The 25,154-nt window shown below is 48.1% G+C and overlaps 1 protein-coding gene across 3 annotated transcripts in view; it reads left to right on the plus strand.

Annotated features, from left to right (window-relative positions):
* Positions 1-25,154, plus strand: part of LOC147729426 (uncharacterized) — an 82,455-nt gene that overhangs the window by 13,812 nt on the left and 43,489 nt on the right. The window lies entirely within an intron of this gene.

Here is a 25,154-nt window from a genome sequence, read left to right on the forward strand (position 1 = left end):
CCCAGCCCTGTCACTCACAGAAACCAGACAGGAGATACACATCAAAGCAGATGCAGGCTGAAATGGTCAGGCAAGCAAATGCTAACTTTCTAAAAGTAGCATTTGCAAATGCAGGATATTAAAATAAACTTTACCAAAATAAGTATTTTATTATTCTGAGTTCAGGCATACTAAACTTGACTTTCTACCATGTTCCCTGAGCCTGCTGGGATTATAGAGTGTAATAATTCCAGCAGGCCATTCTGGCCTATGAGAACAGGTAGCCTTACAAGAGTGAAAAACGAAAATGGCTGTAATTCACTATTAGGACATGCCACACACATCAGGGCTTGTCCTACCTTATGCTTACAAAGCACCCTGCCCTTGGGCCTACCTTAGGGGTGACTCACATGAAGTAAAGTGAAGGTTTAGTGGCTGGCAAGTGGGTGCACTTGCCCAGTCAGCATGACAGTACCAGACTGCACGCAGGTTCTGCAATGGCAGACCTTAGGCAAATTTTTCTAGGCCGCTTCTGTGGGTCGCACAACCAGTGCTGCAGCCCACCAGCAACATTTGTATTTACAAGCCCTGGCACTCCTGGTGCACTTTACTGGGGACTGACAGTAAACAAAATAAGCCAATCATGGAACCCAGTCAATGTATACATTTTATACAGGGAGAGCATATGCACTTTAGCACTGGTCAGCAGTGGTAAAGTGCCCAGAGTCATTAAACCAACAAAAGCAGGTCGAAGAGAATATTGGAGGAAGGCAAAAAGTTTAGGGATGACCCTGCCAAGAGTGCCAAGTCCAACAGTGATCAATAAGCTGTATAATTTTAAGATTTAGGTAGGGTTTACGAAGTGAATAGGATATACATGTTTGACACTGTATATTATTATTGCACTGTTTTATGACTTTCTTATTTGGGATCACTAATATGACTTTATACGTTTTTTACATTTATAGGCTGCTGGTTAATGCATTATTTACACAAACCCCCGGTACAGGGGCATTTGTGCATATTTTCTATAATGTTCTCACTGGCCACTATTAGCATCATTATCACTTTATATATTCTGTATACCTAGTATTCCGCATAACGTTATCTTGCAAATTATAAAGTTTGTACCAGGTTCTTGGGTTTTTTGTGGATCTTGCCATATTTTACTACTACTAATACTATATACACTATCAATATGTCGAAACACAAATTACAAAAAGGAAATAAAACTGTAGACGAGGGCCTGCGTCACCGTTCTTCTTGTTTCGGTCAGGATCCACTTGTAGATCCTGCAGAGCATGCGGAGGGTGTTGTAGCAGGAGGAGGAGACAGCGTTGACCTGCTTAGACATGGAAAGGGAGGACTCGAGGATGAATCCTAGATTGCGTGCATGGTCGGTGGGTGTTGGTGCTGTTCCCAGTGTGGTCGGCCACCAGGAGTCATCCCAGGCTGAGGGGGTGGGTCCGAGGATGAGGACCATCGTCTTGTCCGAGTTCAGCTTCAGGCGGCTGCTCCTCATCCAATCGGCGACGGCCATCATTCCCTCATGGAGGTTGGTTTTGGCGGTGTGCGGGTCCTTGGTGAGGGAGAGGATGAGCTGGGTGTCGTCGGCGTAGGAAATGATGTTAAGGTTGTGATGGCGGGCCACTTGTGTGAGGGGGGCCAAGTAGACGTTGAACAGCTTTGGGCTGAGGGATGAGCCCTGGGGGACGCCACAGATGATGTCGGTGTCTTCTGATCGGAAGGGTGGGAGGCGGACGCAGTGGGTTCTGCCGGAGAGGAAGGAGGTGGTCCAGTCAAGAGCATTCTCTTGGATTCCGGCATCTAGGAGGCATGTCTTTAGAGTGCGATGGCAGACCGCGTCGAAGGCCGCCGACAGGTCCAGGAGGGTGAGGGCTGATGTTTCGCCGTTCTCTAGTTTGCGCCTGATGTCGTCTGTGGCGGCGATGAGGGTTGTCTTGGTGCCGTGGTTTTGTCTGAATCTGGACTGGGACGGGTCCAAGATGTTGTTGTCTTCGAAGTGGCGGTCCAGTTGCATGTTGATGATTTTCTCGATGACCTTTGCCGGGAACGGGAGCAAGGAGATGGGCCGGAAGTTCTTGAGGTACTTGGGGTCCGCTGTGGGCTTCTTGAGGAGGGCGTTGATTTCGGCATGCTTCCAGCTTTCAGGGAATGTCGCTGTTTCGAAGGAGATGTTGATGACCTTCCGTAGTTGGGGTGCGATGGCTGCGTCTGCTTTGTTGAATACGTGTTGTGGGCACGGGTCAGACGGAGATCCTGAGTGAATGGAGTTCATGACCTTGCGTGTCTCGTTGACGTTGGACTAGGAGGTCAGGCGGTTGGCGCTGGTGGTGTTCACAGGGGAGGTGGAGTCTGGCGTATTCGCACCGGTCGTGGTGTTGAAGCTGTCATGGATGTCAGCGATCTTGCGTTGGAAGAAGATGGCTAGTGAGTCGCACAGTTCTTGTGAGGGCGGGATGTCGTTGGCGCTGGGGTTGTAGAGTTCCTTTATGATGCTGAAGAGCTCTTTGCTGTTGTGTGCGTTGTTATCCAAGCGATCTTTGAAGGAGGATCTCTTGGCTAATCTGATGAGGTGGTGGTGTCTGCGGGCGGCGTCTTTGTGGGCTGCGTGGTTGTCCAGAGTGCGTTCGTAGAGCCACATCTTCTCCAGTTTCCGGCATGCGCGTTTTGAGGTCTGGAGCTAGTCGGTGAACCAAGTGGCTCTCTTGTTGGTGCGGCTGTTGGAGGTTTTCTTGAGCGGGGCAAGGGTGTTGGCGCACTCGTCGATCCACTTTCTGAGGTTCTGGCTGCGGCGTATGGGTTGGTGGGGTTGGTGGGTGAGTTCTTGGCGAGGGAGGTGATCATCTGGTCTTCGATGACTTTGCTCCAGAAGCGGCAAGGCAGCTGTTGGGTGCGGTGGTGCGTGGTTGGTTTCTTGAAGGTGAAATTGATGCAGCAGTGGTCGGTCCAGTGGAGTTCGGTGGTGTGGTCAAAGGCGATGTGGGAGCCTGTGGAGAAGACGAGATCCAGCGTGTGGCCGGCGTCGTGGGTGCGGTGACAAGTTGTCTGAGGTCCAGGTTGGCGAGGTTGTCGATCAGGGTGGCAGAGTTGGCGTTCTTGTTGTTCTCGAGGTGAAGTTCAGGTCCCCGTGGAGGATGTAGTCCGTGGAGGCGAGTGTGTGGGTGCTGGCGAGGTCGGCGATGGAGTCGCTGAACTGAGCCCGGGATCCGGTGGTCTGTAGCTGAGTGTTCCGATGAGGGTGGTGTTGGGGTCAGTGTGGATCCGGAAATGCCGGTGTTCGTCAGTGTTGAGGTTGTCTGCGTGGGTGGCGACCTTGAGGGTGGACTTGTGGACTATGGCTATTTCTCCTCCGATTCCGTTGGTGCGATCCCTGTGGGTGATCTTGTAGCCGTCCGGGATGGCTATGGCGATGTCGGGCGCCGAGGAGTCGTTCCACCAGGTCTCGGTCAGGAAGGCCACGTCTGGGGCAGAGGTGTCGAGCAGATCCCAGAGCTCGACTGCGTGTTTGCGTGCGGAGCGGGTGTTTTGGAGTATGCAGCAGAGGTGGTTGGGTCCAGTCCTTGGAGGTTTGGTGGTTCTGTCGCAGGTGAAGCTGCAGTTGTGGCAGGAGAAGGGTCCGTGGGTCCGTTTCGGGGCGGCCTGGAAGCAGGTGTGGTTTCAGCTGGCGTTGAGTTTGTGGAGGGTGCTGGCGTCGTAGTGGATTCTGGTGTTGTGGCGTTCGCAGGGCCAGGGGTTCTGGCGCTGGGCGTGGTCCAGGCGCGGATGGGTGCAGAAGGGCGTGGCGCGCCAGCGGTGCTGCCGCTGCGTGGCTGCTTCTCGGCCTGCATATGAGGTGGCTTGGGAGGGAGAAGCAGCTGGGTGGCGGGAGCGGGGAGGCGAATGGGTGTGCAGGGGGGCAGGGCCGTAGGGATGCTGCAGCGGGAAAGGGTCGGATCGAGAGCGGCGGGGACGGGGGAAACTGGTGCACAGGGCAGAAAAGGTTACGGAAAACGGGGGGGAAACGAGTGGCACAGAGGCAGAAGGTCACAAGAAAGGGCAGAATGGTCACAAAAACTGGGGGGAAACGAGTGGCACAGAGGCAGAAGGTCACAAGAAAGGACAGAAAGGTCACAAAAACTGGGGGGAAACGAGTGGCACAGAGGCAGAAGGTCACAAGAAAGGACAGAAAGGTCACAAAAACTGGGGGGAAACGAGTGGCACAGAGGCACAAAGGGGAGTAGAGGCAAGAAAAACGAGTGCAATCAGGGGAGCAGAAGGCAAGAAAAACGAGGGCAAGAAAAACGAGTGCAATCGGGAGCAGAGGCAAAAAAACGAGTACAATCAGGGGAGCAGAAGGCAAGAAAAACGAGTACAATCAGGGGAGCAGAAGGCAAGAAAACGAGTACAATCAGGGAAGAGAAGGCAAAAAAAATGAGTGCAATCAGGGAAGAGAAGGCAAAAAAAACGAGTGCAATCAGGGGAGCAGAAGGCAAGAGAACGGGCACAGATAAGATTGCAGTCACGGGGTAGACAGGCAACAGCGGTCACAGACACCAGAAGACAGTATGGGCAGTACAGGGAAGACAGACAGACAGCGACAGTGATACAAACCTAAGGCCTACCACTGGCCACCAGGGATGAGACGCAGGTGGTAGCCTGCGGGTGGAGGAGGGCCTCAACTTCTACAGCAGCGGCAGCTGGGGCAGGGTCAGGACACACAGGCGGAGCTGTTTGGTGGGGGAGCGACCTACCAGCAAGGTCAAGGGAAGAAATAATAGATCAATTAATCTACCCCCGGAATGCTGTCCATATTTGGCAGTTTTGGTGAATGCCCCTCTTCTTGGACCGGGCCAAAGGGACGCACACTCATCCCTTAAAAATAAAGTGGTGCAATAGCTAAACCGAAATTGCGGCTACCCGGTAGATCGTGCAGACCAGATTCTTACGACCAGAAGATTTAACTGGATTGGCCCTTTAAGGAAAACAACGCAGGGTGACTGTGTCATTATTCATTTCAGGAACCCTCATTGGGCCAGGATTTCCCTGGACAGAGCTGCTGCCTTACCAGACAATGATTCTAAAACCTTACTTCTCCCCCTTGGCTTCTTTTATAGTCATTTAAAGCCATCTCCAACCATGGGAGTAGACCAGGAACACCGCAGCGCCAATTGGGCTATGCCACCCCAGTCGCACTTTGCCTTTCCTATATATAATAGATTCCAATCACTCTGTACACTTGAGGAAAATGATTGACAAAGTTTTGCCTGCCATACCGTTGGAAAGGTGGGCCCTGATGGTACTGGCCAGCAGTGGGCAGAGAGGCTGTCAGGACGGGTGTCAAATGCGATGGAGATTACAGATATGTCTGCTAATAATGATCCAAGAAAGGAGCAAGGGGTGATTTTTGATGGAAATAGAGGTCAATTATTAGAAGATACTGCCTCTCCAGGGGTGGACACCTTAAGTAGTGAGACTGAGGATGGTCACAGTATAATTGCCCAGCCACATGATAATACAGGCAGTCCCCTAGTCAACAGGTTCACTATAGTCTCTAGGAATATCGCCGGATTGGCTAAAAAAAAGGGATATGCTGGGCTGGACGAATTTCCTTAATAAACATGATATAATATGTCTCCAGGAAACTTGGTGTACTGATCATGTTAATTTTGAGGGGTTTACTTCTTATGACCTACCTGCACTGCATTCTTCATTTGGCAGAGCGAAGGGTGTGCTGCTAATACTTATGTCAAATAATTTGCCTTTGGAAGTCAAAAGGTTTATGAATGTTGGGTGCCACTCACAGATACTTTGGCTATACCACAAAAATGGTCGGGATGTTTTGCTAATAAACTTCTATAATAATCTGTTTGGCTCCACTCGTAAAGTAGTCACCGAACTGGAGATAGAAATTGACAAACTGGGAAGGAAGAAAATGTTAATTTTGATATCATATGGGTTGGAGACTTTAATACGCCAATTTGTTCTCTGTCGATGACTAAGGTTTGTGGGTTTAGGAATGATATAGGCGATGATTGTGTACATTTCTGACATAACATCTATGGAGATACATTAAATACCTTCCTGGCTAAATTTGATATGGATATAATGCAGTGTGCTCGAGATGGGCTTGGGAAATTGATCCCAACTTTCACAGGTAGAAATGCAAATAGTATAATTGATCACGTATTGGTCTCCGTAAATATTTTTTCTTTTTGCACTACCCCGTTGATTGAAGAATTGTTACTCAGTGACCATAACTGAATTATTATGCCAATAGTTGTGTGGGGCAATAGTTCCAAAGCAATACAAACTATAGTGGATAATATTGCCACGTTTAGCCCAAATGGCACCAGAATAAGATGGAAAGGTGTTAACCCAGATAAGGTGTTAAAAGATATAGTCTCAGCAAGCAGCACAGAGATATTTGCAATTTTGGATATCAATACCGAACCAGCACAGATTTTAACCAACTTCTGTAAAATAAATGGAACTATTGATCCAATACTGACTACGACATCAAGAAATAAACATACCCGGAAAAGACGATGGTTAAAACAAGCACTGTCTAGCAGCCACAGTGATATGGTGCTTGTAAAAAAATTAAGATTAGATTATAAACTAAAACAAAAACAGAGGAAGAGAGAGCTCCAACAGGAGGCCTGGGACAAGCAGGCTAAATCAATCAATCAATCAATCGAAGCATTTATATAGCGCACTACTCACCCAGAGGGTCTCAAGGCGCTAGGGGAGGGGGCTCTGCTACTGCTCGAACAGCCAGGTCTTGAGTTGCTTCCTGAAGGCGAGGTGGTCCTGGGTCAGGCGGAGGTGGGTCGGGAGGGAGTTCCATGTCTTGGCGGCGAGGTAGGAGAAGGACCGTCCCCCTGTGGTGGCTCTTCGGATGCGGGGGACAACGGCGAGGGCGTGGCCGGTCGATCGAAGCTGGCGTTTGGGAGCGTAGAAGTTGAGGCGGCTGTTGAGGTATCCTGGGCCTTGGTTGTGTAGGGCTTTGTGTGCGTGGGTGAGGAGACGGAAGGTGATTCTCTTGTTGACCGGGAGCCAGTGCAGGTCTCTCAGGTGTCCGGAGATGTGGCTGCGACGGGGGATGTCCAGGATGCGTCGTGCTGAGGCGTCCTGGATCCGCTGGAGTCTCTTCTGGAGTTTGGCGGTGGTTCCGGCGTAGAGGGAGTTGCCGTAGTCCAGACGGCTGGTGACGAGGGCCTGGGTGACCGTCTTCCTGGTCTCGGTGGGGATCCACCGGAAGATCTTACGTAGCATGCGCAGGATGTTGAAGCACGACGAGGAGACGGCGTTGACTTGTCTGGTCATGGAGAGGGAGGAGTCCAGGATGAAGCCCAGGTTGCGTGCGTGGTCTGTAGGTTTGGGTGCGCTGCTTAGGGCGGGGGGCCACCAGGAGTCGTCCCAGGCGGAGGGTGAGGATCCCAGGATGAGGACTTCCGTCTTGTCCGAGTTCAGTTTCAGACGGCTGTTCTTCATCCTTTCGGCTACCTCTTTCATCCCTTCGTGAAGGTTGGCTCTGGCGGTGGCGGGGTCGTTGGTGAGGGAGAGAATCAGCTGGGTGTTGTCGGCGTAGGAGATGATGTTGAGGTTGTGCGGGCGTGCGATGTCTGCTAGGGGGCTCATGTAGACGTTGAAGAGGGTTGGACTGAGCGAGGAGCCTTGAGGAACGCCGCAGATGACTTCGGTGGCTTCTGATCTGAACGGGGGGAGGCGGACTCTCTGTGTCCTTCCGGCGAGGAAGGAGATGATCCACTCCAGTGCCTTCTCCTGGATTCCGACGTTGCTAAGTCGCTGCACTAGTGTACGGTGGCAGACAGTGTCGAAGGCCGCGGAGAGGTCTAGGAGGATGAGGGCTGCTGTTTCTCCGTTGTCAAGCAGTGCTCGGATGTCATCGGTGGCTGCGATCAGGGCGGTCTCGGTGCTGTCGTTGGCCCGGAAGCCAGACTGCGAGGGGTTGAGGGATCCGTTTGTCTCGAGGAAGGCGGCCAGCTGCTTGTTGACGGTCTTCTCAATGACTTTTGCAGGAAACGGGAGCAGCGAGATGGGGCGGTAGTTCTTGAGGTCAGTGGGGTCGGCCGATGGCTTCTTTAGTAGAGCGCTGAGTTCGGCGTGCTTCCAGCTCTCCGGGAAGGTAGCGGTGTCGAAGGAGGTGTTGATGATGTCCCGCAGGTGGGGTGCGATGACAGTGTCGGCTTTGTTGAAGATGTGGTGAGGGCAGGGGTCGGTAGGAGATCCGGAGTGAATGGAGTTCATCGTGCGGACGGTGTCTTCGGCGCTGATCGGGGTCCAGGCGCGGAGTGTGGTGGTGGGGGGCGGTGGTTCGGTCGTGGAGTGCGTGGAAGTTGAGGTCCCTGAGGAGGATGTTGTCAGCGGAGAGGAGGGCGTGCGGGCTGATGAAGTCGGCGAAGTCTTCGCTGAATTGTGTGCGTGGTCCCGGGGGTCCGTAGATGAGGGTGCCTCTGAGGGTGGTCTTGGGGTTGATGTGGACCTGGAAGTGCAGGTGCTCGGCGGGTGCGAGGGTGTCGTCGGTGTTGGTCGTGATGCGGATGGTGTTCCTGTGGATGATGGCGATGCCTCCTCCGGTCTGGTTGATGCGGTCCCTTCGGATGATCTTGTAGCCGTCTGGGATGGCGATGGCGATGTCGGGCGCTGAAGAGGCGTTCATCCAGGTTTCCGTGAAGAAGGCGACGTCTGGTGAAGTAGTGTCGAGCAGGTTCCAGAGCTCGACGGCGTGTCTGTGGACGGAGCGGGTGTTGAGCAGGATGCATTTCAGGTGGCTGCTGCTGTTGCTCGTCTTGGTCTTGGTTGGTGCTGGAGTAGTGCAGGTCCGGATGCAGGTGAACTTGCAGGAGTTGCAGCAGAAGGGTCCGTGGGTGCGTCTCGGGGTGGCTCTGTAGCATCCTGGGATTCGGCCGGCGATGAGGGTGGCGGCGTCGTACGTCCGGTGGGTGGGTTGGGGTCTGCGGGGGCCAGGGGTCCTGGCGCTGGGCGCGGTCCAGGCACGGACGGGCGCAGACGGGCTTACCTTTGGCGCACCTTCGGCGCTCAGTTGGCGCTCCCGCTGCGCGCGTCCGCTGCGCGGTCGCTCTGGGGGCGTCATAGGAAGGGGGACGGGAGGGCGGGTCACCTGGGCGGCGGGAGCGGCTCGGCCAATGGGCCGGTGGTGGGCGGGGCCTGTGGCGAGCTGCGGCGGGAAACTGGCGAGCGGGCGGCTCTGCTGTGGCTGGGCCGCTCAGGGGGCCAGGGGGGCGTCGGCGGTGGAGAAAGGCGTCAAGGCTGGCAGGCAGGAGGTGGCAGGAGGAGCAAGGGGGTGATCCGGCCTGGTGAGAGGCGCACCAGTCACTATGGTTGCAGATACATCAAATAGTCAGTTGTTTTGGGAAACAGTTAATTCACCATTTATAAAAAATAAAGTAGTCCCTGAATTGCTGTCCCATGTTAGTTGTGAGGCGTGGGTGGTACACTTTTCCAGCATTTTTAACCCAGGTGATATTAATGCTGAGGATGTTATTAACCCAAGTACTTAAACATTACACTAGCTGAAGTAGAACAAGGAATTAACAGCAGAAAGGGAGGGAAAGCCCCAGGCCCGGACAGCGTACCAATAGATGTTTATAAAGCTATGCCTGCTCTCTGGGGCCCCATACTTACTAGGGTTTTTAATGCTGGAGCAACAGAGGGAACTCCCACTTCTTCTGGCGAATCACTCATTATACCCATCTATAAGAGGGGAACAAATCAGAAGCCAAGAACTATTGGCTAATTTCTTTATTACATTCATCAATTAAAGTAATGAGTTGGGTTCTACTGGTCAGGTTAGAGGAGTGTGCTGAGGACAATGGGATTTGAACACAGGCCCAATAAGGTTTTAGGAAACGGCGGGGAACCCTAGAACAGTGCATCAATTTAGAACTTCTAATTGGAAAATACACATGTGCTAAGCAAGGGTCCCTTTTTCTATGTTTTGCTGACCTCAGCAGCACCTTTGATCTAGTGGATCACGCTATACTTCGGCCGATTCTACTAGATCTTGGAGCCCCAGAGCCCATTATTAATTTCTTAGCAAGACTCTATGAAAAATTATTAACATCAGTACGGTACGGCCAAAGAGGCGAACGTACCCATAAATTTGATGTTAAACGTGGCATCCGACAAGGCTGCGTCCTCGCACCATTGCTTTTTACACTTTTCATAATGAAGTTGACGCAGCACTCAAACTTGTACAGTCGGTTGCCCCCCAAGCTGAGGGCCAGGATGTGCCGGTTCTGCTTTATGCAGACAACGCTGTACTTTTATCCAGAACAACGGTAGGTCTACAGCGGTTAATAGATAAGTTTGCTGATTTTAATAATGGGGGGAAGATGCAGATTAATAAGACAAAAACATACACTATGGTTTGTGGACCGAGGCCCAGGAGGACAAAATCCTTCTTTATAGATGGCAAAAAATGCAAACTGTTGGCAATTTCTGGTACCTAGGGACATCTTTCTCTGGTGACAGGAAATGGTCGCAGGAGATGTCGAACGCCCGGGCCAAGATGGCAAAAAGCGTCCATGGGGTCTTTAGGTTCGCATCGAAATTAGGGGATCGCCGAAATAAAGATATGACACACATTTACCAGTCTAGATGTACCTTTATTGCATTATACAGTGCACGGGTATGGGGTCATCAATCTAATGGTGAATTGCAATCCGAGGAAAATATATTCCTTAAAAAGCTGCTCGATCTACCTACTTCGATGTCCACCGAATTAATCCACTGTGAAGTGGGGATTAACTATTTGTCAGACCTAATTGCGCTTAGACCTTTATTGATCTGGAGATCAATATGGCTGAAAGAGGAGGCTTTATTTAACCCCTTCGCCGCGGGGATAATTTCCCCGTGGCGTGGGGGGGAGGATGGCCGCGCACGGCGCCGCAGTGCTGATGACGACCCAGGCTCGTCATGCAGCACGGGTGCTCGTGTGCTCGTCATGAGCCTGTCCGCGCAATGGAACGCTCAGCACAGCGGGGGAATTACCCCCGCGTGTGAGCGTTCCACGGCTCATGACGAGCTCAGGCTCGTCACCAGCACACGAGCACCGTGCTGCATGACGAGCCTGCGGTACAAAAGGGGGTGGTGATGGACGGAGCATCTGAATCAATCAAACACTCACACCCAGTCAAAAGATCTGGGTTTAATCCATCACCGTTCTTTAGCCCACTCTGCCACCCCAGTTCAGACATGGCTATATGCAAATCAGTCTGACCCTGTGCCTCATGGGAACAGTCCGGCCCGAACTGCCAAGCCATGTCTTCCCTGGACCGGAAACAAGCTTCCGAGGACCGGTTTCTGGCATTCCAGCCGTCTTCAGCCAAATAGCCATGTCTGAATGTGTCTCAAATCCCAAAGTAAAGGCTTTCAATATGGTGATAATAAATTAAAACTTCCAGTTTATGCTGATGACATTTTACTTTTTATCTCACATCCACAAATGTCATTACCAGCCTTTTTATCAGAGGTAAATAATTTTGCCTCTATCAGGATATACATTAAATGCTGACAAATGTGAAATCCTTCCTTTTACTAAGTTTTGTTTTCTTGCAGATTTTACTTCGTTTAATTTTAGCTGGAATCCGGATAAAATAAAATATCTTGGTTTATGGTTTCAATCTTCTATCAAAGAAACTGTATCCCTTAACTTCAAATAACTACAAACGCCATTGAAATCTCTTGCGTCCAGCTGGAATCCTTTATTTTTATCCTGGTGGGGCAGCCTTGACACAATAAAGATGATGCTAGTCTTTATAATACTTTTTTATTGTTCTAATTTTCCTATTAATATTCCAAATTCTCCATATAAGATAATTTATTCAATTTTATCTAATTTCTTATGGAATTACAAAAAAGTTTGTACATCTCTTCATAAACTCAAAAGAACCAAACCTTAGGGGGGAGTTAATCTTCCAGATTTTCTCTCCTATCATAGCATTTTCCCTCAAACAGTTTTCTTTGTTATTATCTCTTACACACAGGCCTCTGTCTCAATCCCTTCCTATTTTTAATAATACTTGTTAAATCCCCCATCCTCTTTGTATTTCTTATCACAATGCTAAGGATTAATGTTTGCAATCCTTATGGTACAACAAATATTTTAAAATTAATAACTAATTTATATTCTGAAAGGATTGGCATGCGAAAGGAATTCGTTGGGTTTATCAACTTTTTCATGATATCTGTATACCTTTCAAAACTGCTCAGACACGTTTTTCCTTACCATCTTCTTATAAATCTAAATACATTTGTTTAATCTGTGATTCAATCAATTTATAATCAACTTTCCTCTACTCCTATTTCTATCTCTTACAACCCTAAAATACTTTTAATTTTAGCTATTTCTCTTTCTGCGTCTCAATTATATAAACATTTAACTTCTTTCCAGATACTCAAAATAAAACAGAGGTGGAACTCTCTTGGGAATCTGATTTCCAAACTTCCTTTTCCATCTCCGTTTGGAATAACATTTGGACTATATTAAAGAAATGTAGAGAATCTAATACCATTCAAACATTTTTCATTTAAAATAGGCTTAGGTATACTCCTGTTTCATTACATAAAATAAATTCTGCTCTTTCTTCTTCGTGTTGGTCATGTAATGCTAATTCAGAAGATCTCAAACACATGCCATTTGAATGTCCCCATATTTATACATTTTGGGTTGTACGTCTGGCAGCAAATCAATTACATTTTTTACACACAAATCCCTTTTTTTTAGGTAGTGTTTCTGAAGATTGGGCTTCTCATTCTACTAACTTTCACACAATAGATTTACTTCTCGATGTTGCTTTTCAATAGATAACCAGAGCTGGGAAGGATTTTACCAAGGTGTCTTACCATACCTCGTGATATGGTATCTGTTATAATCACATATTAGATAGTCAATAGTGGAGAAGGATCGTCCCCCGCATCGGGTCTTCTCAATGCAAGGGCGGCATGCAGTAGCCTGGTAGGCCAACCAAAGGTGTCTGGTGGGTTGGTAGAAATGGAGGTGAATACTTGTGCTTCTTCGCTTGCTCTTCCATATACTCAGAATCTATAACAGCTCCTGGTCATGCGCCTCTCTATCTTTTGCATAAATCAGGATATTGTCCTGGAAACCGAGGACACCTAGGATACCCTTGAACAGAACCTCCATAAGATGTTGGAAGACAGCGGACCCTGATGCAAATCCTAAGAGCATCTATCTGGAATAAAATGCCCCTTCCAAGGTGACCAAGAAAGTCAAATACTGTGGCACTGTACCACACGGCACTCTGATGCCACATCAAGCATGTTGAAAAACCCTTACTTCCTTTACAATTTTAAATATGTTATATTAATATAATAATAATAATAATAATAATAAATTAATTGAATTGAATTTTTGAATTGAATTGAATATCTTTATTCGGTAAAAATTGTTCACCATAAAAGAGTACATATACACAATAAAAGTACATTTCCCCCTCTTGAACAATGATAAAATATAGCAGTATAATTAATGTAGACTTTAGCCAAAACATCCTCGTCAGTTCACTATGTTAAATAGGAGAGCCATCAATTACATACAGTCAATCAGTTGGTAGCCTAGAGTGCAGCTTCAATAACCTTGAGAGCGTCAGCCATGCACTACTCAAATAGTTTGCCACCCCGCATATCATGGCAGTGGATGATGAGTCAGTAGAAAGTACACGTAAGGCCAGTCTGTGACACCTCAGCCCCAACTCCCTGCATACAGGTTTCAGCCAGATCTTCCGTGCCACTTTGTAGGCGGGGCAGGCAAAAAGTAAGTGGGCCACAGACTCCTTAGGGGCTGCACAACCAGGGCACGAACGTGAAGGTCCACCAGAGTTGGACCACCTCGCGGTGAATTCATGCACCGGGAGGGTCCCGTACCTTAGTTTTAAATATAACGCTCTGTCTAGAGGCTTGGTTATAAGATCAAAAAGGGGTTCCAACTTTCTAGCCCATTTGAACTCTAAAAACCGTTCAGTGAGTGAACCCCCAGCCCCACCGCGTATTGCCTCGCCCTGCACCCAATCCCAGTATAGCTTCTTGATCACTAGTTTGGGCGGCGGCATTTGGGTCTCCCACACATCTCTCAATCCCAATTGAAGAACCAGGTGTTTCACATTGTTCAGCCATCCAATCTTGTTGCCAGTATCAAGCAGTAATAGGTCGTCCAGCCCTTCAGCATATTTGGCAAGCTCCTTGGTCCTTCTTAAGCGGACCCAGAAGAGTAATGGGCGCAGCCTCACTAGGTCCTTTAGGGCTCGTCTGCCCAAATCTATTCGCAAGGGGATCAGCGGGGTAGAGGCGGGGAGAGCCACCACCTCCCTCAGAAACTTATTTTCCGCTAAGGAAAGTTCCAAAACGTTTTCGAACCCCCAGAGCTCAGAGCCATATAATGCTGCCGGGAGTATCTGGCCCTCATGAATGGCCATGACCGGAGACACAGGTTTACTTGTTGACTCTCGATACTCCCTCAAGGTCACCCCATTTACTCTTTTGTGACCAAGTAACATTTTAGCCAAGTGGTCCTTCCAATTCATTCGACTATTTATCCGCACCTCTAAATAATCGAATGAATCGACCATCTCCAGGGGTGCCCCATTGAGAGAGAAATTGTTTTTAAATCTTTTGGAGGATGAGAAAGCCATCAGCTTGGTTTTCGAGGTGTTGATGGTTAAGCCTCTATCTATGCAGAAGGAGCTAAATCGATTCAAAAGCTTTTGCAATCCTACTGGGGATTTGGAGATCAGTATAGTGTCATCAGCGAAGAGTAGAGTGGGGATTCTTTCCCCCGCCAGAGATGGAGCATCCGACTCTTCCCCTCTCAGATGATCCACCACTCCATTCACAAACAAGGAGAAAAGAGTCGGAGCCATGACGCAGCCCTGGCGTACTCCACTCCTCACGGGGACCCTTTCAGTCAGCTGTCCCTGGGTACCCCATCTGATCCTCACTTAGTTCCCCTCGTGGAGCTTTACAATTAAACTCAAGAGTCTACCGGGGAAGCCCATCCTTCCTAGAATCTCCCACAATTTAGCCCGAGGGACCAGGTCAAAAGCTGTTTTGAGATCTATGAAGGCCATATAAAGGCTGCCCTTTTTGATGGTGACTGTCTTCCAATAGATAACAAAAAAGCGAAAGACCTGGTCCATCGTGCCCACTTTCTGGCGGAATCCAGCTTGGAGGTGGGAGAGGATGCTAGCCTCCTCCATCCAATTGCCAACCCTTGAGATAATGACCCTGCCAACCACTTTCTGGATTACATTTATCAAACTGATAGGTCTGTAATTGGCAGGGTCATCTCTTGCCCCCTTCTTATACACGGTGACCACCTCAGCCCCCTTCCACGAATCAGGCACAGGATGGCCCCTTGCAATCAGATTCATTATAATGGCAATTAAGTTGGCCCAGGCCATAGGTTCCGCAATCAAGAGGTCCCCTGGGCTCCCATCCGGACCGGCCGCCTTTTTTGGGGTCAAGTGTCTAATAGCCACTACTACTTCAGAGGCCGTAAATGGGTGCTCGTCCTCCCCTGTAGGTTCCCCACCCTCACCGCTGGCTACCACAGGGCTATTTGTATCTTCAGTTCCGCCATATAAAGCTGAGAAGTGATTAAACCATTGCTGGCTAGTTATATGCGCTGCTAGTGGTTGCGATCTCCCCTGTCTAGCTCTATTGATTAAGTCCCTAAATAACTTCGGGTTCCTCTTACTCACAGCATCTGTTAAATCCTGCCAATGCTGTTCCTCCCATTCACGTTTAGCCAGCGCTAATGCTTTCAAGTTATCCTTTCTAGCCGCTCTAACTAGTAAGGGATCCCTTGAGAGAAGGGCTTCTGTCAGATTTTTCCTTTTACCCTTGCACTGGGCCGAATACCAGGGGTTGCTTGAAATGGGGGGTGAGTTGTTCATTCTGCAACTTTTCCCTTTAGCGAGAAAATAGTGACTTACTTGCTCTATTGTGGCTTTATAAACTGTATCAAGGGTAATGGGAGGATTCAGGTTACTCCCGTTTTCCCGATCCAAAACCTCCAGATCCAAATGCAGGCCCACCACAAGGGATGTAATGGTCCCTAGTTGGTCCTCCTTCAAGTTTGCCTTGTCCCATTTCAGTCTACGATTATTGTTATATGGGATAATCTCCTTAGTTAACTTCATGGGGGCGCTCAGCCCCCTATCTTTAAGGTTACCCCACTTAAACTTGCTGCATAAGGGATTGTGGTCACTATCCTGAGTAGATACCACCTCCATATCAATTAGGTCAGTCCACATACTAACGTCCATTAAGATGTAATCGATTCTGGACGGCCCTGTGAGCCTATTAAAGGTCATCGCACCTGCCCGGTCGGACATGGTCCTACCGTTAAGTGCTCTTAGTTTGTGATCCCTGATAAGGGCATTAATTTGAATTGCCCTTGCAGACCATTTTCGAATGGGGGGTAATGACAGAGTGGGATGGACCATTTAGAATCTTCTTCTTCGATACCTAGGGGGTCATCTCCGAGGAGAGGTTCAAACGTACAATTGAAATCCCCCCCCACAATAATTTTAGCTGCAGGAGGACAGTTGACTAATGCTGAATCTAAGCTTAGTATAGTTGCTGAAGTAGTATCCCCCGGGGCCCCTCTGGCATACACATTGAATATTTCAAGCCTATGTCCCTCAATGTGACCCCTAGAGGAGAGGTGTAGTATATCACTACACTCCGAGTCATGGAGGGTCACATCCCAGTCCAGGTCAATTTTTATCCAGACCGTGAGTCCTCCCGCCGGTCTTCCCTTCCCTCTGCCTACTGCTGGAGAAAAAAAGGTAGTATAACCCGATTTATTTATTGGTAGCAGGATCCAGGTTTCCTGAAACAAACAAACATCGAACTTCTCGATGAATGTATGCCATTCCGGTATGTCCATCTTCCTTTTTAACCCCGCTACATTCCAAGATAACAGGTTTATTACCCGACGGCCCTTAAGAACTTTGGCATGGACCCCCTTGCTCCCCCCATCACCACCCACCTTAGTCATGCAGCCATCCACCACCCGGATAGGAGGTTTGGGGTGTACAGTACAGCCAACAGTATTATCCATACTCAGGGCTTCCAACGAGGCAGTTGCTAGCCGCATTTTGAGCTACAAGGGATCCCTCCTGACTTATACCTTTGGATCTACCTAACCACAGAGCCTCCACACCTAACTGTCCACTTCTCTCCCCCTTAGACTGTGAACATCAATCACAGTCTTCCAAACCGGAAAGCTGCGAAAACCTGTTGCAGGTGTCCAGAGGAGTAAAGGGTCTCAGATGTTCCATCCTAGTGTCGTAATTCATTTTGTGTCTCTGGGGTACTGTAATCCAGCCAAAGTGATCAGCGGCCTGGGCAGGGTACTGCCCGAACGGAGGATAGATGTTGCTATGCGGTAAAGGAGGGTTAGGTCTATAACGGTGGAACTTGTTTTGGTGGTTGGGGGGAAAAGCAACTGACCTAGGATAGAAATATGTTAGAGCCCGAGGGATAATACGATTATCCCCACTTCCAGTGGGCCAGTTTAGAATGTAATCTACTGCCCGAGGGTCTCTAAAGTTAACCACCACTATGTCCCCTTCAATATCTTTGCGTCTACTACCCAGCCAGTTGATCCGCCTGACATGCACTATGTCCCCATCCATATTGTGTGCTATGGGCCTATATGTCCTCAACCAATGTATGATTTTATTTTTTAATTCAGCATAACCCTCCTTCTTGTTCTCTACCAACGGTGGAACCCCGGTCAAAACTACCACAAAGGGCACTGCTTCTGGGGGAATTTCCACTTGCGACCCCTTGTTTACTGGAACTCTAGTGTATCTACCTTCCACATGTTCCTCCCGTTTGTTCGTTCTGGGGGCCTTCGTCACTAACCTATTGGGGTCACCACCCGTTTCTACTACTGGAGTATTTATATGATGTTTAGGGGGGAGTGGATTTTGAAGTCCGGGCTCAGCCCTACCCTGAGACTGCGGCTTCTGTTTAGGAGGTATGGGATGGGATGCGCCGCCCCGCTTCCCTGGGCTTTGGTTAAGGTAACCATGCTGTTTATAGCGGTCTCCAGGATTGTCAATCTAATTTCAACTTTCTTAATGGTCTCGTTAATGGGTAGGAGCAAAGATCTCAGTAAGAATTTCAAGTTCCCTATTAATGTAGGGGGAGATGGTGTATCTGATACTACAACCCCCGCATTACTATCAGAACCTACAACATTTGTGACCATTTCGGTTGATTTGATTTCTGGCGGTGGTGCCTCCGATGGTAGAAATACTGGCACCTCCACTATTGCCCTCTCAAGAGTAGTGGCGGTTTTTAGCACTTTACCAAAGTCAGAGTGCGGAATTTTAACTTTACCTAGGCCCGCCCTTAATTTCCTCCTTTTTTTACTAGGTGGTGGGCCATGGTTCTGGGCTACAACTAATTGCTTAGATTTCAACTTCCTCTGCTTTGCTATAACAGTAGTACAACAGAGGCTAGGAGTAGGGGAAACAATTACAATATGGTCTGAGGGCAAGCAGGGGGTGGGGGTACAATCGCGCAGCAAAAAGGGGACACCTTCTTGACTAGCAATTTCCCCGCTCATATCAAGTGAACCTCCCTCCCGGGCCGTAGTAAGAGGAGCACTGTCAGTGAGGGATCTGTTTTTCAAACACTCGACTGAACTTCGTCGCTCCGCCCTTCGCTCAGCCAAAGTTAATTCCTTGTCACCGTCACACAAGACCTTAGGGAAGTAATTGTCCAGAGACCCATTACGTAGTCTTCCTCTTTTCCCAGGAGTTCCCTCTTCAGACGGCATAGCCATTACACTTGCCTGTAATAGGGACAGCAGATCTACAGACGTTGGAGGGTGGGCCCAGCCCAGCCTACTCTGGCCTACGAGGGCCCGCCCTTTGCCCGGGCTTCGCCCCGAGCTTCGTCCCGCGCGCGTGTCGCTGCGCGAGACGAGTTGACTATTTATATCCTCCCTGGTGGGGGGCGGGGCCGCTGCGGGAAGAGGCTGCAGGTGTGGGGCCTGCCTCGCAGTCCCGCAGCGGTGTGGGCGGTGAGGGCGGGTCCTTCAATCAGCAACAGCAGCTCGCTGGCAAGAGCCGCGTCCAGGGGGAAAAAGGTTCCAATCCAGCGACGTGTAGGATCAATCAGGAGCAGGAGCAACAACAACGCCCAGTCAGGTCAGCCCCACGACTCTGCCTCTGAGTAGCACCCGCGCAGCGGCTGCTGCGAAAGTTTATGGAGCACCGGGCGGGGGGGCCGGGCCGCTGCGGGAAGAGGCTGCAGGTGTGGAGACTGCCTCGCAGTCCCGCAGCGGTGTGGGCGGTGAGGGCGGGTCCTTCAATCAGCAACAGCAGCTCGCTGGCAAGAGCCGCGTCCAGGGGGAAAAAGGTTCCAATCCAGCGACGTGTAGGATCAATCAGGAGCAGGAGCAACAACAACGCCCAGTCAGGTCAGCCCCACGACTCTGTCTCTGAGTAGAATAATAATATAATATTAAAGACATTTATAGAGCGCATGGAAAAAAAATATAGTACGCCATCTCGGCGTGTCCCCGCGCTAAAGAAAGAGGCGAGAAACTCATAAGGAGGAGAGGACAGTACGAGGCATGGGGCATTAAGTAGGCTATAAGGAGAACAGATGGGTTTTAAGTTGCCGTCGGAAAATGGTTTCTGAAGGCTCCAGGCGGAGATGGATGGGAAGTTTATTCCATGCTGTGTTAAATAAATAATAAATAAATAATGTTGGGCAGGAGATGCTGGTTTACAGTCTAGCATTTATATCCCTGAGATTGATAAACATACAGCGCTACCCATAAGTCTAACCACTCCAGTCCTTCAATCCACTCATTACCATCATGTTCACATACATTTTCTTGCCCTTGTTGGCTCAGTTCAAAGATCTGCCCCAGTTTCATTCCCAACTTCATTGACTTTTGTGTGAAAAACCCTTAAGTATTCCCAATTTCTCATTCATCACATTTGTAAATTCATCACTCCCAAGTCCCTAGAAATATACATTCAAATACTCTCCTCTTAGTAAAATTCTCCTGATTGAAAGGACCAGGAATTTGCTTTAGTCACTCCAAGAGGCATGAGCAGCCCTTAGCTCCGTACACCAATCCATGCCTACGAAGAACAAGACTGTCTCCAACTCTCCCGGTACCTCAATCTAAGAGTATGACATTGGTTTTCCTTAAAGTCACATTCTGGAACCAGGCCCCCTCTTTCACTCAAATCAGGATAAACAATGACCCATTTGAACATTCAAACCTAACACATTGATCTTACAAAATGGTCTGCGAATGACGTTTCAAACAACATGTAGTACTGGATCATTACCCAGATCCCTCTTGTTAACCAACAAGGAGTCAAAACACAGCACTTTCTTCCCTCGAATCAAACCACTTGGAGTCTTTGTCCACATGACCCAATGCATTGACAGTTTTGGAAATTACCTTCTCTGCACACTTTAGCAAAATTACTAAACCTGGGTACAATACTCTGCTATGCCAACGGAGTATGCAGAGTTTTGCCAATTCTGCACTCCACTGGGAATGCAGAGCTTAGCAAAAAACCCTGATTCCGCGGCGTAGCGGAGTTTGCCCTACCACGCTCCCCACTATCTGGCTTTTCTGGTCACACCAGTGCTTCTGTCCACTACCCTGGTTGTCCTCCTCCTCCTGGCTGTCTCCAGTCCTCTCCACTCCAGGCTCGCCTGACTCCCCAGACGCTCTACATCACTCTTGGGAGGACTACACATGCGGGCACATGAACAGTCCTCCGTACAGTGACGTTGAGCATAGGTGTTTCATTTTCCCCGGGGAGTTGGATGAGTCTGGAGTGTAGTGTAGTTCCTATTTTCCCAATAGGCCCTGCGCATTGGAATAACATAAACAATAGTTTGGACGTAGAAGTGCGGACTTCCAGGTCTCTACTGACTATGCTAAACTTAATTGGGTTTGTTACCAACTAGCTCAGAGGTCACTGGAAACTTTCTTGACTGAATAGGAAGTGATCAGCTTCCCTGGTACAGACAAGAAGGGATTCAGTTTTCCAACAACCGCATAAACATGACAACTTTGCTCCTTAGAATAAGAGTCAATCTCTAGAGTCGTGTGAAACAATAGACAGTTATTTTACTCAGTCAGTTGTGCAGATTACTTTCACCAAGATGCAGAGAAATAGAGAGACGGGCGTTTTCAATAAAAAGGTATTATTTATTGAACAGTCTTTCTTCTCATGCAAGAGAAATGAATTGCCACAATTGCAAGACTAGTTATTATAAAAAGTGCGTACAGTAAAATGAGGATTGTGAAATAATACTGTAAAAGCATTGATATGGTTTCTTAGCCATACAATGGTTAAAATGAATAAAATATATACATTCATATATACATTTAGCTAACGTACTCAACTGGTGCTTCTAACTACGCCTACCCCAGTGTACCTGACCTAAGCCTAATACTTGGGAGGGAGTAAGTAAGTAGCAGTTTTAGTTAAGTTGGTTTTGCCAAGGTTTGCTTCAAGAATTCTCTCTAAGGGTTTAGTCAACACCATACCTCTGAAATAGAATGTTGGAGGTCTTGTATCTCCTTCCAGGACTCGATATCCCAGTCACTCGCAAGAGTAGGCTGGAATCACCGGAGCTGGATTTTCTCGGCAGGAGAAAAGACAGCGTCTCTCTCAGCGCGTCAAGGAGGAAGAGGGGCAGCGTCCGCGGGCAGCTTGCATCTGCTGGGCTCTGCAGGGGACAGCTGTTCTGCTCCTATGTTCACCACACCATCGCTATCATCGATGTCGTTGAGGCAGCGTTTGCTTAAGGCAACGTTGGTAATATTTATACCTGAAAGGTGCCTGGTTTGACGTAAGTTTTTGGACATAAGACGTCAATAAAGATGTCACTAGGAAGTGATCGTCTCTCAGTGCTAATTAGAGTTCTATTACTAATCAAAACATAGCAAGCGGGGTTTTCCCAGGTTGCTGAGTTTTATCTTGTTGAAGAACACGGAGTGTAATCTAGGAATCTTAGATAGTGGTTTCTGCTGTGTCATTTGCTCTAATGAGCTGCAGAGGAAGAGATTCTGAAATGTGGCTCTGATCGTGTTAGGCCAGAGACGAGTTTCTGAAATATCGCTCTTGATCGTTTATGCCATTATAGGGGAATAAATGGATTATAGCCGTATAGGGGCATAAGGTCACAGTATTGATCGGGGTCCTAGATTAGAACGCGACACCCATTCCACGAATTTATGTCCATCAATTTACTAAAAACTATAGCAAAAGATGCATGTGTAACATTACCCACCCCAAAATACATATTTGCATTTGAAATGGCGTATTTGAAATACATGGATTGTACTGTATGTCTTTAAGCATAGAAATTATTCAAAATTATAGCATATGTAATCAGTGAACGATTTTGCGAAAAAATTTACACATGAAATATCTCTTAATACAGAAAAGAAGGGCGAGATAATTTCATCACATAGAAATGCAATTGCTGTAACATGTGCTAGAGGCTGATGTAAAGTTATTATGTCTCTAGATTTACCTAAAAATAGAAGCTTCTATTCTTTATGAATAGGTCTACTTTAAGCAAAGAATTTCGTGCCAGAAAAAGGTAAATATTTTTTTTAAGTGTTCAATTAAAAAAAAAATTCTTGTTGAACGGGGGAATAGAGTTCCAACGCTTTTCAGCAGTTTTTGTTGATCAAAACTGAAGGCCGAATTCAGAGTTCATGGGAACGCTGTGTGTCGGAATGCTTTCCAAAATTATTGTTTCTGTTCAGGGGAGAACATCATATCAGACAGGCTCTCAAAAAATTGGTCTACAAAATCAGGTGACAGTTCGACCAAGTTCGATAGTGCTGTAACTTGGCAGGTGTGAGAATGATTGCGATCATCAAAGTCTGGATCAGCAATGCTCACAGAAGGTCGTACCTGGGTGATGTCGCTTTTATTTCTCGCTCCACTGTTACCACCTAGTCTTAGCACATGAGTCTCAACGAATGCCGTCATCAGGATTGGTAGCCGCTGGGGACAACACAATGCGTGAGCCGTTATAGGACTTAGCAAAGTATTGATATCCATTGGTACTGCTGATGGAAGTGCAAGACAGATGTCCAACACACACTCATCTCCGCATAGCATACATCGAAGCACAGGTAAGATGCAGGTCTGCCATATAGGTCTGAATGAAAGAAACCAGGTCATTTTCAGATCTCTCAGCCTGGCCAATCCAAGGACTCTAGTTATTCGGTTCCGGTAGCGTATTGCTAGGATCGTTTCTTCCATCCTTGTCTGAGTCATGTCTGAGTTTTGGCTTGCCATATCGGAGCAGGAAGGTCAAAAATAAAATGCCTGCTACAAGTCCCAAAATCAGGGGTATGCCGCCAAAGACTGAATGGACATTTACTGTTGACAGTTCTCTTTTCTTCACGTGGGATGATCTGTGTGGTTTGAGGTCTAAGTTGATGTTCTGACTTGCTGTGTCCATTGTATTGTAATAAACCTTCCTAAAATTAAAACTAAAATTAGGCATAGTAGGAGTATGAATACCCCTGAAATAATCCAATGTTCAATCAATGGTGCATCCAGATATACTTCTTTGATTTGATGAAAGAGTTCTGTTGCTTTTTAGGTCTCGCCTGTCGATGCGCATGCGCATCGAGCTTGCGAGACTATGGGGGCTTAACCACTCTTTAACTGACTTGCAAGGAATCGTGGCGATTCCTTGCAGTGCCCGTGACTTTTAAGCTCAATGCGCATGCGCATTGAGCTTAAAAGCGCGTGCACATCAGTTCCCTCATCCGCACGTCGCATTTCTCCTCCCCAGCTCCCCTCCCCAGCTCCCCTCCCCAGCTCCGCCCCCTCACTTCTTGATTGCACGGCCGCTAGGCCGTGCCTCCCCTACTCTCCTCCCCCCTCCTCCTCCTACTCTGCCTGCCGTGTCGCACCTCTCCCCTCTCCCCGCTCCGCCCCCTGCACACTGGCCTGAATTGTACCGAAGACTGGACCTCGTATGCCCTCAATCCATATTGTGGACCCCTTGGCTCCAGTTCCCGCAAGAGGGCAGACGCTCTGCATGCACCTTTGGTCTGTCCATATATTGTTTCATTACACTCCCAACCCAAAATGGCCGACACTTTCTGCCGCGCGCCCATTGGTCATTTGCTTCCATGTGACCGCGAGCGGCTTTCTTATTATGACAACACATTGCTGAGGGCGTATCGTGAAGATCTCTCACGCCTAGCAAGGACCCCCATTGCGGACCTGCAATTCTTCCTTTGGGGTAAGCCCTTATAGATGCGCGACATATTTGAGGCTCCAGACATGCTTTATTTATTTGAACCCGCCTTCAATTTTTATGTGTCAATTGTTTATGTGCACTTTCCCTTCCCGCAGATTATCCATCAAGGGCACTGTTCCCGCTGGTAAGCTCGTTTATTAGAGCACCCTTTTTTCACTGCACACTCGGTAATTGATACCCCAGTTCACTCTCCCCTCTCTCCCCACAGACGTCTTCAATACTCCCCTTGGCCCCACCTCGTGGTAAGTTTTTTCCGCAATAATGGCAGCCCCTTTTTTGGGCAATATGACCGTAATTAACTGTCTAATTCCTTTCCCCTTAGACACTTGTTATACTTTGCATACAGCGCTGAACTCCTCTCAGCTTCATTCCACCGGTAAGCCTCTCTCACGGTCCCTTACTCCTGCACTCCTTTAGAGTCCTTCACTTATGGCTAGCAATGTTGCATTCCAAATGCTATAGGTGTCACATTCGCAAAAGTTATAACTATTGGCATTGTAAATGACAAAGCTATCAATTTATCTATTTTAAAAACCAACAAATAAATAAAATATTTGTCATTTACAAGACCAATAGCTCCAACTTTTCTAATGCGAGACCTATTGCATTTCCAATGCTTGTTCTTTGAAAGTCTTTGTTTCTGGCATCACTTCAGGGTTGCTATGATCTTCAGAAAAGTTGTTGAAGTTGATGAAGTAGCCAGAGGCAGTTCTGTCAATTGTTGGAATTGTTCTTTCAATTTGTCTTTCGGTAGCACATTCTGATGCCACATCATTGTAGACTTGTGTTTCTTGACGAACTGTTTC

This window comes from Lissotriton vulgaris, chromosome 2_2 (genome assembly GCF_964263255.1).
Source record: "Lissotriton vulgaris chromosome 2_2, aLisVul1.2, whole genome shotgun sequence".
Lineage (NCBI taxonomy): Eukaryota > Metazoa > Chordata > Amphibia > Caudata > Salamandridae > Lissotriton > Lissotriton vulgaris.